This window comes from Haliotis asinina, chromosome 4 (genome assembly GCF_037392515.1).
Source record: "Haliotis asinina isolate JCU_RB_2024 chromosome 4, JCU_Hal_asi_v2, whole genome shotgun sequence".
Taxonomy (NCBI): Eukaryota; Metazoa; Mollusca; class Gastropoda; order Lepetellida; family Haliotidae; genus Haliotis; species Haliotis asinina.
Genome location: NC_090283.1, coordinates 10799437 through 10813134, shown reverse-complemented (window position 1 = coordinate 10813134; position 13698 = coordinate 10799437).

Below are 13698 nucleotides of genomic sequence, written 5' to 3'. Positions count from 1 at the left end.
GGAGATGAAGGACTTGATCACAGAAACTTGGGTCACTGGTTAATCAGGGCCTTGCAGGTGTTGATATACCATGTTTGTATAGTTAATAACCGGGAGATGTAGGACTTGATCACAGAAACTTGGGTCACTGGTTAATCAGGGCCTTGCAGGTGTTGATATACCATGTTTGTATAGTTAATAACCGGGAGATGTAGGACTTGATCACAGAAACTTGGGTCACTGGTTAATCAGGGCCTTGCAGGTGTTGATATACCATGTTTGTATAGTTAATAACCGGGAGATGAAGGACTTGATCACAGAAACTTGGGTCACTGGTGAATCAGGGCCTTGCAGGTGTTGATATACCATGTTTGTATAGTTAATAACCGGGAGATGAAGGACTTGATCACAGAAACTTGGGTCACTGGTGAATCAGGGCCTTGCAGGTGTTGATATACCATGTTTGTATAGTTAATAACCGGGAGATGTAGGACTTGATCACAGAAACTTGGGGCACTGGTGAATCAGGGCCTTGCAGGTGTTGATATACCATGTTTGTATAGTTAATAACCGGGAGATGAAGGACTTTATCACAGAAACTTGGGTCACTGGTTAATCAGGGCCTTGCAGGTGTTGATATACCATGTTTGTATAGTTAATAACCGGGAGAAGTAGGACTTGATCACAGAAACTTGGGTCACTGGTTAATCAGGGCCTTGCAGGTGTTGATATACCATGTTTGTATAGTTAATAACCGGGAGATGAAGGACTTGATCACAGAAACTTGGGTCACTGGTTAATCAGGGCCTTGCAGGTGTTGATATACCATGTTTGTATAGTTAATAACCGGGAGATGTAGGACTTGATCACAGAAACTTGGGTCACTGGTTAATCAGGGCCTTGCAGGTGTTGATATACCATGTTTGTATAGTTAATAACCGGGAGATGTAGGACTTGATCACAGAAACTTGGGTCACTGGTTAATCAGGGCCTTGCAGGTGTTGATATACCATGTTTGTATAGTTAATAACCGGGAGATGAAGGACTTGATCACAGAAACTTGGGTCACTGGTGAATCAGGGCCTTGCAGGTGTTGATATACCATGTTTGTATAGTTAATAACCGGGAGATGAAGGACTTGATCACAGAAACTTGGGTCACTGGTGAATCAGGGCCTTGCAGGTGTTGATATACCATGTTTGTATAGTTAATAACCGGGAGATGTAGGACTTGATCACAGAAACTTGGGGCACTGGTGAATCAGGGCCTTGCAGGTGTTGATATACCATGTTTGTATAGTTAATAACCGGGAGATGTAGGACTTGATCACAGAAACTTGGGTCACTGGTTAATCAGGGCCTTGCAGGTGCTGATATACCATGTTTGTATAGTTAATAACCGGGAGATGTAGGACTTGATCACAGAAACTTGGGTCACTGGCTAATCAGGGCCTTGCAGGTGCTGATATACCATGTTTGTATAGTTAATAACCGGGAGAAGTAGGACTTGATCACAGAAACTTGGGTCACTGGTTAATCAGGGCCTTGCAGGTGTTGATATACCATGTTTGTATAGTTAATAACCGGGAGATGTAGGACTTGATCACAGAAACTTGGGTCACTGGTTAATCAGGGCCTTGCAGGTGCTGATATACCATGTTTGTATAGTTAATAACCGGGAGATGTAGGACTTGATCACAGAAACTTGGGTCACTGGTGAATCAGGCCCATCATGTGTCCTGGGTTTGTCACTTGTCGTGACATGATATCTCCAAATCTCCTCATGTTCATTTCAGTGCTTGTGGTCGTCTGCTGACTTCAACTTAAGTATAGTCAGTGTAGTTAAAATGAGACTAACGAGTCAGTATTGGGATGTTGTGTACTGATATGCCCATTAGATGCTGTTAGAGTTATATACTGATGTATACCCTCATGTGTAGGTACAGGAATTATACAGTGCTCCTATCAGATTCCAGATAAACCAATCCTTACGAGTTATACAAATACCAGTGTACACCTCACAAAGAATTTAGCAACAAGTATTTTCTGTGTAACACCTTTATAAATGTTGATGGTGATTTTTGCCGACATGTTACTGATGGGTTGATACACAGAGAAAACATAACCTTTAGTGACTGTCAAATTGATTTATCCAATAACATTGATAACATCACCAGAACACAACCGCCACCCTCAGAAAACAACATGCTAAATGTGTGGCATGAATAAGTTCCACACTTCACACATGCAGCCTGATCGGTTTACCTACCAATACAGCTATATCTAATAATTCCTCTGGCACAGCAAGCTGGTCTTAACATCATTTTTTATGAAAGAAAATACCTGAGACCACCAAAAACAGTTGAAATTGCTCCCCATTCCTAGGCTGATATTCCTATTAATATCTCCTGCAGTGAGAGCAACAGAGTGTTGCTAATGGAACCATTTCCTGGCCTAGAGACTCTCCAACTTCAAGGAGCCAAATGTCTCATCCAAAGTGCCAAAGGTAGACCATGCATGAGGTTTCAAAATCTCTCTGATAAATCTTCTTTGCTTCGTTGTCTATGATTAGTAGCCACAGCCTCCATGTCTGACCCATCATCTATCCATACACTGGAATCTGAACCAACCAGAGGTCATCCTTCAGTCAACACAGTTCCCTCCAGCTCCTCAAATCGGAACTCCAAACTGTCTTTTGACCTGAATGATTCAGATCTCACGGAGATCCAAAAGCAACAACTTCCTCATGTCTCAAAGATAAGTTTTTGCACAGGAATGGTCAGACCTAGGCAAAACACATCTGGATCATCAGCATAAGATTGAGACAGAGCATACCCGTCCTGTTACTACATACTCCCCTTCTATTGTCAGTCATCTCTGGTTAGAAAAGAATATGCCAAACAAATTAAGGACATGTTAAATGCAGGAATACAAGAACCAAGTCACTCTGAATGGCATTCACTAGTTAAGAAAGCTGACAATAGTTATCGATTTGCCGTCGGTTAATGCAGCAACGAAACCAATTTTTTCCCACTCCCAAGTTAGATGCTATTGGTGAAAAACACGCACAACTGTTCCCTGTCCTTGATTGTACGAGTGGACTTTGGTCCTGACGATAGGGGATGTGCGAGAGGTACAATGTCAGTACCCGGGGGCCCTTGGAGCTTTACCGTAGTTCCTCCAGCAACCACAAGACGATGATCTTCGTTCAATAGTTTATTTGAAACTGTGTTGCTGGACAACCCACTCTATGGTCACTCTATAAGACTTCAGTCGCAAAGCTTCCGTCTTAAGCCAAAGGCTGGTGCCTTTTAAGATAGTTTTCCGACGATTCCTTGTGACCAAACACCAAGAGTCTGGGCTTTGCTACCGCTTAAAGCTGGGTCCCTACGTCACAGTCAACACCCGCTTCCTTTTTGCCCTTTTTGGGCTTCCCTCGACGGCGCGTTGGGTGGGTGTATTATGGGGTTTGTTTCTCTTATTTTGTATCGATGGCCCAGCAGCCCTAATTTGTAGAGGGGCTGGGCGTGAACAAAATAGTTGGCTGCCAGGAAAAGACGCCTCTTTTTAATTTTCTGCCTGCTCGTTGGATAGTTGAATTCCGCGGGTCTCCCATATTATAAACGTACGAAAACAGGCATTTAAGTACAAGCGAGAGGCGACACAATTTACCCCATACTTTATAAGGAATACTGACCGTCGGGGATCGTTGGGTGAATGCGTCGTCGAGGATATCAACCACGCGGTGGGTGTTTGATGAAGCCATGATACAAATTGGATTGTACAAATATAATATAACTAAGGGGAATAATTACACCCTCTAACTACGCAAACCACTCGTAAACCACTCCAGGGGTAACACCCCTGCCGAACTGTGGAATTGTGAATCGCCGACTTGTGAGAACAATTGAGACTCAACCACGATATCCCGTCACGATCAGCGGCCAATGCAATTCACTATGACTTGTGAGAACAATTGAGACAATTGATATCTCGTCACGATCAGCGGCCAATGCAATTCACTTTGACTTGTGAGAACAATTGAGACAATTGATATCTCGTCACGATCAGCGGCCAATGCAATTCACTATGACTTGTAAGAACAATTGAGACAATTGATATCTCGTCACGATCAGCGGCCAATGCAGTTCACTATATCTCACCAACAACACGGACTTGCAAGGGCGCAGTAATTATTCCAACAATAACACCCGACACAGCTTTGCTAGTAAAAACCTCCACTAGGGTACGTTTCCCGGCGTCCTCACTATCGTAGCTAGCACGGGCCAGGATCAGCCACGTAATCCTCCAAGTAGTGTAGGATATGTGTACATATTGTAGGTGTGTGTATGCATGGTAGTAACGAGTGAGATACGTTTGCGTACCAAGACGTGTAGTGGTGGGAGCCGCATAAATGGTTTTGTGTTTTTACGACATGTTGTTGTAACGGTGTTTGTGGTGCTTGTTAATGTCATGTAATCGTCGCAAACGTCGTGTATCTCTGTGACAGCCCCTAAACATTAAGAGACGGATAGAGTCCCCCCAGCATTCTGTTAGTGGACTGGTCAATCCTGGTAGCCTGAGGAGGCGTTGGCGGGCTGGCTGTAACCGGATAAGCTGTGCGAAATTGCACTAAATACAAAAACAATAGGTATTTACCTTGTAGAACGCGGTACAGACGCCCGGCCACATATCGGGGAACGGTTACTACCACTGGTAGCGATAGTTGGGTATCAGTAAGTGTATTGCATAGCGATATATTGTCTGTGGTCCATTTAATGTGTACTTCTGATGTGAGCCAGCGGTGCTTTATCTGCACATTTTCTGGGATATATTGTGGTTGAGATAGTGCCAGGACTGTAGGTCGGGCATCGACCCGTAAAAGGCTGATTCGAACATTGCTCTGAGGCCGAAAAACTTAAAAAGAGGGTGGTAGAGGCGTCAGTTTGGACCTTATAAAAGTAGATCGCCAGAGCAAGAAAAAGGATTACCACAAATAAGAGGACAATCATTTCGAGGTTCCACAGTGGTTTAAAAATAGAGGCGACCGACAGAGTTGGGGTGGTAGAGGGTCCTCCCGTGGTAGTCGGTGACGTCCATATCAAAAGGCCCTTAGTAGTGGTCATGCTTGTTGACATCCCTGTCGTCGCGGCTAGGGCCCAGCGCATTAATAACTGTGACTGAATGGCAGCAATGCGACGGTTGGTGAAGAATATTAGTAGTGCTAGAACAGCCATGACGCCCCACATGGCGAAAGTGGAATATGCCACCGAACCAAACCAGTCAGTGTTCCCCTCTGAGTTGGTTAGTGCGTTCATATATACTGGGTCAGTGGGGTCGGTGTAGATTATTTCGTTCGCTTTGGCCTTAGTGACTGCATGGCGGAGATTGACGCTGAGTTGTTTAACTGTTTGAATGAGTTTAGTGAAAGACGCATTGGCCAAACGGAATTGTGCCGTTTTATATTGTACCGGTTCGTCCACGATGAGTGTCGGTAGCCGATTTAATATGTCTTGGGATGAAAAGAAATGTCGTAATAAGGCCACGTTTAAGGTATAGTTGAGGGAAGACGTATCGTTAGCTTGTCGGCAACCAGTATGTCGGGGAGGTAGCCTCAAACCTTCGGCCTGAATCGAACAGGAACAATAAATAGGTGCTATACAAAAGTTACAACCTGGCTGTGTTTTTGTTGAAATTGAGCACATGTAGATAACCTTCGAAACCCGTATCAGTAGCAGTTGGTCGGGACCTAGTTCGTACAACTGAGGTTGGGTACTGTCGGGTACTAAATGAAAATTACACCAGTCATGGGCCAAATCGATGTCGTTCAGCCAAATGGCCAGCGTACAAGATGGGTTGTCAAAGCTTCTTTCGGCCGGTAATTTTGTACAGTGTGTGTGTGTCGAGCGAACACAAGACTCGAACTCTTGGCTCGTAAACTCGACTAAACATTTTTCTTTACGGGAGATAGCTATATAGGGAGCCAGGTTCCGGACTATCGTGGTGTCGTTCGACTCCTCGTGTAGGGGGACGGGGACTGTTGTTGATCGATAGAGGGTGACATCGTCCTTGGCGGTGTAATGGGGACCAAGAGGGACAGGAAGAGTATATTTCCCTTCCGTCTAGTTTGTACGTGGCCCGAGGTATAGTATGCCCGAGGTATAGTATGTGATAAACCAAGTCAAACTCTGGGTAACTGAAGGCTAGTTGTATTTTGATACGGTTTAGGACGACCCGAAGTGTGGATAGGGGGACAAGTTCCTGTGGCAGTTGGCCTTTCAGTAGTTTGGCTGTACTACGCATTAAGTCTTGTGATTGGGAATTTAAGTGGCTAGTGAGGTGCAGTTGCTGTGTAGACAGGAGTAGGAGGAGGGAGAATAATTGTTTATACCAGTTAGCTTCGCGCATTGTGTTCTGCGAGGCACTTACTATTAGATCATGATTTATCTGCACTACCTTAACCAGATTATCGATTCGGGAGTTGGTTTTAGACATAAAGGAGGACATAGCATGGTTCGTGAGATTAAAGGCGATGTCCCGCATGTGTACTTGCCCAGCCAAGAATCTCACGTGATCTGCAATGACTTTCAAGTCCCTTTCTGTGGCGACCCCCGCGAGTCCCTTAGCAATGTCTCCCAGAAATGGTAACAAGCTTCGTTGCTGGCTGGACTGGCTTTCTGGCTCTTCCCCCTCCGGGATAAAGCGTCTAAATGTGTCCAGGGTATCCTGTATGCGGGTGGTGGCGGCGTTATGTATGTTGCGTGTATAATTCAGGATTGGTTGTGCGGCGTCCCTAGCCTGCCTACACTGGGTGATGGCACTCTTAAAGGAAGCAACGCATCGTGGGAATTTGAAGGATAGGTCTGTGGGTAGTGCGTTTGGTAAAGTGAGAGCAAAAGTGTGCACCCACGTTTGGTCGTAAGTCTTAAGTCTCCCTAGATTTTTAAACAAGACCCCAAAATGCAACCGTTGGATGTCCTCATCCTCCATGCATTCGGCCTCCCGTATACTCCAGGACAGTCTAATTCAGGATAACCACCAACAGCCAGGGAACCGTCATTTCTGGGAACAAATAAATATACGGGGATAATGACAGCGTGGATGTATAGACGGCAACGACAGTGCAAAGACCTTATAGTGTTGGTGTTTTAATTGGGGTGGGGGTTGGGGGTGGGGTGGGGTGATGCCTAAGCGTATAGGCAGCATGACGACGTTACTTCGTCTCGCGTTTTTTTTGTTGTTGTTGTTTTGTTTGTTTTGTTTTGTTTTGAGTGCATGTGATATCTGACTGGTGACTCCTGTTAGTGTGGTATCCGGTCTCCGTTACACGTGTACAAAAGAGCAAGAGGCAGGCGCGGTCCCAGTTGTTCGTTGTGAAGTACGGCGGGTGATGTATGCCGCCGTCACGTGCACTTGATGGCGGCAACCTCACCTGGATACTAAATGTCAACCCTATTGTCACACGCTCTTTCCCTACACCGCGAACCAGTAGTCAAGAATCGTCACCCCTGACACTGGTGTATTATGATAGAGCAACCCGTGTATTGACGGACAACATGGTTTCCCCTTACCATTTCGTCGGACAAGCATCCCTTTACAGGCTAAGTTCACCCACGTGGTGAACTATTTAATCGGTCCCGTCATGCAAGAAACTAATAACGCTCTCGTCAGACAAGAATTTCTCAATATGTCGCTCTCGTCAGACAAGAATGTCTCAATATGTCGCTCTCGTCAGACAAGAATTTCTCAATATGTCGCTCTCGTCAGACAAGAATGTCTCAATATGTCGCTCTCGTCAGACAAGAATCTCTCACTAAACTATGACACGTATAGACTATATCTGATCTAACCAGAGTCAGCCAATAATGGGCTACTATATGTTTCGTCCGACAAGAATCCGCCAGTATCAGGCGATATATCTCTCTTACGGGGCAGACTTCACTTCAACCGACCAGTATAAAAATAAATATATATATATATCTCGCATATTTCGAGGGACAGCCTAAACAGGGCAGTACACCCCTCGTTCGACATGCATTCGCCATTCGTCGGCTACCCGTATCTCGTCTGACAAGAATCCGCCTCAACAGGCCCAGTAGAAAAATATAGATCTCGTTATAAACAACCGCCATGACAGGCCGATACATATCTCGTCCGACAAGTATATTCGCTTTCAACCGATGAGTAATTGTGCAATTCTAGGGATAAGCGCCCGCCTCTTACCAGTTAATCAGGATAGGTATGAGTGCCATGTAATGTGAATTCCGACTGATCTGTGCGTGAATGTACTGAGTGTCAGTGCCTACGTGTCAGACGTGTGCCCATAGGTTTGTGGGGTGGTTGTTTGTGGGGTGGTTGAATGTTGCTGTCCCGGTGACTGGTTTTGTTCCCGTTTTGTCCTGAGTCGGGTTTTCATGTTCCATGTTCGGCTGGCATGGAAATCCTCCATGAGTATATCAGTGAGCACGGTGTGTGATACCCAGCGGCTCCGGGTTTCACCTGCATATTTCACCTTGTAGTGTCGGATTCCTCCCATACGTCGTGACAGCAAACGTTTCTCTACGACAGGCTCGTCTTTAGTAAGATCGTGGCCCGGGGGTACCAAGGGTGGTCGAGTTTCTTTCTGGATTTTTCTGCGCAGGGCCGACAGTGGGATGTCGTCATCAGAGTCCCACTCTTCCCCCGTATCAGTGTCCACCGTCTCCGTTATTTGCGTGTCCGTGGGGCCTAGCAGGGGTAGGTCACGTGGCCGGTTTTCCGGTCCCAGGTATGGCTTGAGACGGTTAGCATGGACAGGGGCCCGAAGTGGTCTGTGTGTCCCACATCGGCGTAGGAGATAGTTGGGGGTTTCATAAGCGAAGACGATGTAGAATGGACCCGTGTAAGCCCTCTGAAGTTTCCGTGAGACATGGGGCTGTAGGGTGCCTTTCTTTAGCCATACTTTCTGTCCCACCGTAAAGCTGGGTTCCTGAGCTTTGAGGTCATATCTGGCCTTATAGGCCTCTTGTGCTGTTTTAACATCGGCTTGTGCGATATTTAGAGCAATCCCCAAGTTGTCTAGGAGTTGGCGCAGGTCTGTTCTGACTGTGGATGGGAGGCCATCTGGGAGTGGTTGTAGGATATTGTCAATAGGAAGCCTGGGTTCCCATCCATAGACCATGAAGTATGGTGAGTAGCCAGTAGAATTGATAGCTGGGCTCAGTCTATATCCTGCCATTATGCTTGGAAGGAGATGTGGCCAGGCTTCCCTGGCATCATCACAATAAAGCCGGATAGCTTGTGAAATAACACTGTTCATTTGCTCAACGGCGGCATTAGTCTGGGGGTGAAATGGGGACGTCCGTAGCCGCTTAACATCCAGCAGTGTGCAGAGTTCCGTAAGTAGGCGAGAAATTAATTCCCCTCCATTATCAGTCAGAAGGGCCCTCGGTGTCGAGTGTCGGGTGATTATGCCATCATAGAACGCTGTTGCGACTTCCTTAGCTGTCTTTGTCTTAAGGGGAAAGGCTTCACACCATCTTGAAGCGGAGTCCACACAGACTAGAACATACTGGTACCCCTCGCTGCTAGTTGTAAACATGCCTAACAAGTCAATAGACCAACGGTCAAACATGTCAACAAGCTGCAAGGTTTAAGTGGCGCAGGGCGATAGTGGAAGTCGCGTTTTGCCACCTGGCATTGTGTACATGTGGCAACCCACATTTTGACGAAGTTGTACATCCCCTTCCAATAATACTTGAGCCGCATGGCTGCATAGCATCGATCTACCCCGGGGTGTGCAGCAAGGAGATGGTCGTGGTATGCCCTCATAATATCTTGTCGGAGTGGCACAGGGATACAAATCTGTCTATATGTCCTCATTGGGAGTTCCGTGCGATCCCTGGGAGTGTAGAAGTGAATGAGAAGTCCCTCATCCAATTCGTAATAGGCCGCCTCCAGTATTATGCGCCGAGCTGTTTGTTCATCCTTGGGTAGTGTCCCTGTTTCCATGTAGTTCATAATGTCTCGGAAGGAGGGGTCTCCGAGTTGTAGGTCGCGTAGTCTATCCGGAGGTATTCCCTCGGGGTACTGTAGTTTGTGTGTACCTTTACTCGGAGCGGATGACTCCTGCTCTGTGGCCTGAGTAACCTCCCAGTCAACTGTTGACATGGCGTGGCTGATCGTATCAATCCCTACTAGTTCCTCCTGTTCATTATCCTCTCTAGGGGGGTAAGGTCGTCTGTTGAGGGCGTCGGCATTGCCGTTCTTGGCTCCGGAAACATAAGTGATGTGCAGGTCATATTGAGATAGCAGTATACTCCAACGACCGAGCCGGCCCGTGGCGTCTTTAATGGTGTTCAAATACTGAAGGGCTGCATGGTCCGTGACGACTGTACAGTGGCTATCGGCCAAGAATGGGTGAAAGTGTTTCAGGCCCAACACGATAGCCAGGCATTCCTTTTCCGTAATGGAGTACTTCTTTTGTGTTGGGGATAAACGTTTCCCTGCAAAGGAAATTGGGTGTTCCTTGCCATCCTCCCCCCTCTGAGATAGCACAAAGCCGACACATTGCTCCGACGCATCACACGATAAGATGAAGGGTTTAGTGAAGTCTGGGTATGCTAGGATAGGGGCAGACGTGAGTGTTGACTTAAGGGTTGTGAACGCCTGTTCTGCGGTAGTCGTCCAGACGTAAGGGGTATCCTTCCGTAGCAGACGGTGTAAAGGCTCGACAATATCAGCATAACCCTTGCTGAATTTTCTGTAATATCCGGCCAACCCCAAGAAGGAACGAAGCTCTTTGGTGCATGTGGGTTGAGGGTATGTAACCACACTGTCGACTTTCTCTGGATCCATTGCGACACCCTCTTTTGAAATCACATGCCCCAGGTAGTTAATAGTGGAGAGGGCAAAATGACACTTGGAGGGCTTCAGTCGTAAATTCGCTGTGCGGAGCTTGTCAAAGACTGCCTCCAGCGGCGTCAAATGATCTTTAAACGTTTTGGAGTAAATGAGGAGGTCATCCAAATAGCTAAGGACCGATCTCCACGACATGGAGGAAAACAAGGATGATATAATGAAGGAAAAACAGCTTGGGGCATTGACAAGGCCAAAGGGCATGACCTTAAATTGGTATGCGCCCTCTCCCTGGACGATGAAAGCCGTCTTTTCCTTGCTATCCTCGGCCATGGGCACCTGGTGATATCCTGACATAAGATCCAGGCTTGTGTAATAGCAGGCGTGACTGGTGCCTAAGGACATCAGCGATTGATCTATATTCACCAGAGGCCAATGTTCAAGAGTCGTGATACGGTTCAACCGGCGGAAGTCCACGCAAAATCGTGTCGTCAGGTCCCGCTTTTTGACTAGGAGGACTGGAGCGGCCCAGGGAAAGAAGGATGTTTCGATGATATCATTATCCAACATTTGTTGTAAATGTTTACTAAGTTCCTCTCGTTGGTTTGGATTGACAGGGTAAGGTCGTTGACGCAGTGGTTTATGTGTTCCAGTGTCGATGTGGCACTCAAAGAGGTGAGTTCGTCCAAGCTCCGTGATGCCAATCAACAATAGAAGAGCACCTTGTTCCCGGGGGGTGAGGTGTGATTTAGTTAAGTCAATGTCGAAGTCCGCGGCCTGGCGCCGATATTTATCCTGAGTGGTGTGATCCTCTTGTAGTAGCCTGTTCAGTGGTGAGGGGTTGGGTCCCGGGGATGGTGACACCGATGGTGACAGGTCATCCCTGTGGTCAGGGGACCTGGTGACATCTGGGCTTGGTGGCAGTCCCTCATGGGTGACATGTGACATGACACAACTTGACCCTGGTGACCGATCCGCATTAGTAGCAGGCTTCTTGGGGACAGTTGGCTTGGGGACAGGTGACATCCCCACAGGGGTGGCGACCGGATTGAAAGCGTCCGACTGTGGTAACAGGTCCTCACTGGTGACAGACGGCTTGGGGACAGTTGACATAGGGACAGGTGACATCACCTCAGAGGCGACGGCGAGATGGTTGACATCCGACCTCGGTGACAGGTGCTGGCTGGTGACAGTCGGCTTGGGGACAGTTGACATAGGGACAGGTGATGACACATTAGTGGCGACGGCGAGATGGCTGACCTCGGGGACAGATCCTGGCTGGCGACAGACGGATCGGGGACAGTTGACATAGGGACAGGCGACATCACATCAGTGGTGACGGCGAGATGGTTGACATCTGATTAGGGACAGATGACAGAGGGACAGGTGACATCACATCAGTGGTGACGACGGGATGGTTGACATCTGACCTAGGTGACAGATCCTGGCTGGTGACAGACGGATTAGGGACAGATGACAGAGGGACAGGTGACATCACATCAGTGGTGACGACGGGATGGTTGACATCTGACCTAGGTGACAGATCCTGGCTGGTGACAGACGGATTAGGGACAGATGACAGAGGGACAGGTGACATCACATCAGTGGTGACGGCGGGGTGGTTGGTGGTTGAGTCCAGTCCCTCGACGTTGGCATGCATATGTGGCGCTAACGAGTACCCGTCAGTTATTTGCATTCCCATATCAAAATCACCTTGCAGAGTTTCGAAGTGGGCAACTTCAGTCCCTTTTGTAATGTGTACATGAGTGTCCGTGGGATTGAGAACTTGGAATGGGGCAGAATTGTTGTCAACTGATACCAAGCAATGGCAACCTATGACTGAATATAATTGTGCAAGCTTTGGTGAAGGTTTCAGTAGCCCCTGGCGAGTAGTTGTGTCAGAGTCGAGTAGTACTGAGAAGCATGCTTCCGCGCGGGGAGGGATAGACAGTGAGTGTGGTGTCCGAGCCGGTGTGGTGGTATACGGTGTGAGAAATGGTGTGGCGGTGAGCCCCTGCTGTAATACTAATTGGCGTTTAGTGAAATCAATCGATGCTGCATGGTCGGTCAAAAAGTCTAATCCCAGTATGACGTCTTGTTGTAACCCGTCAACCACGTAAAATGTTTGAGATAAATTCAAGTGAGCTATTAATACAGGCAATGTGACCACCCCGATGACCGTGAAAGTGGTTCCATCTGCTCCAGTGAGTTTAACACGTGGAGCTGACAGTAAAGGAAAGGATCCTTGCATCCCTACTTGTTTGTAACGTTGCGAATTAAGGCACGATGTGGATGCACCTGTGTCCACCAATGCACGCAACTCCTGAGCCCTAATGGATACTGGTATCATGCTGTTTGCTAAGTGTACACTATTGATGGTGTGAAGTGATGGCACCACGATCGGTGGGGGAGAGGTTCCGTGACATAAGTTGCTTGTGGGTCAGCTGCACCATGTCTAGCCGCGAACTGGTTGTGCTTTGGTATGTCGGGCTGTCTAAACGTTGTGAGGAATGAGTTGGTAATGAAATTTCATTATGGCCGAGATACTGAGTGTACCCTCTTCCCCCCACCCCCCCCCCCTCCCATTCTCTGTGTAGTCATGCGGTGGGTTGGCGGACCTGACACCACCGAGCTATATGGCCTTGTTGATTGCACCGGTAGCAAGTAATCAGTCTGGCTCTACATTCACGGGAATGGATGGAAGTGAAACATATCACAACCCTTACACGTGAACGGGCGTCTGTCCTGTAATGTATTTCGAATGCCATAAGAATTTCCTAGTTTATTGGCGTAGTTTCTCAATGGGGCAAAACGGACATTGTGACTATTTGTACTTCTCCCGGTGTTCTGGTAGTTGTTCTTCGGGCGATAGGGCATTTGTTGT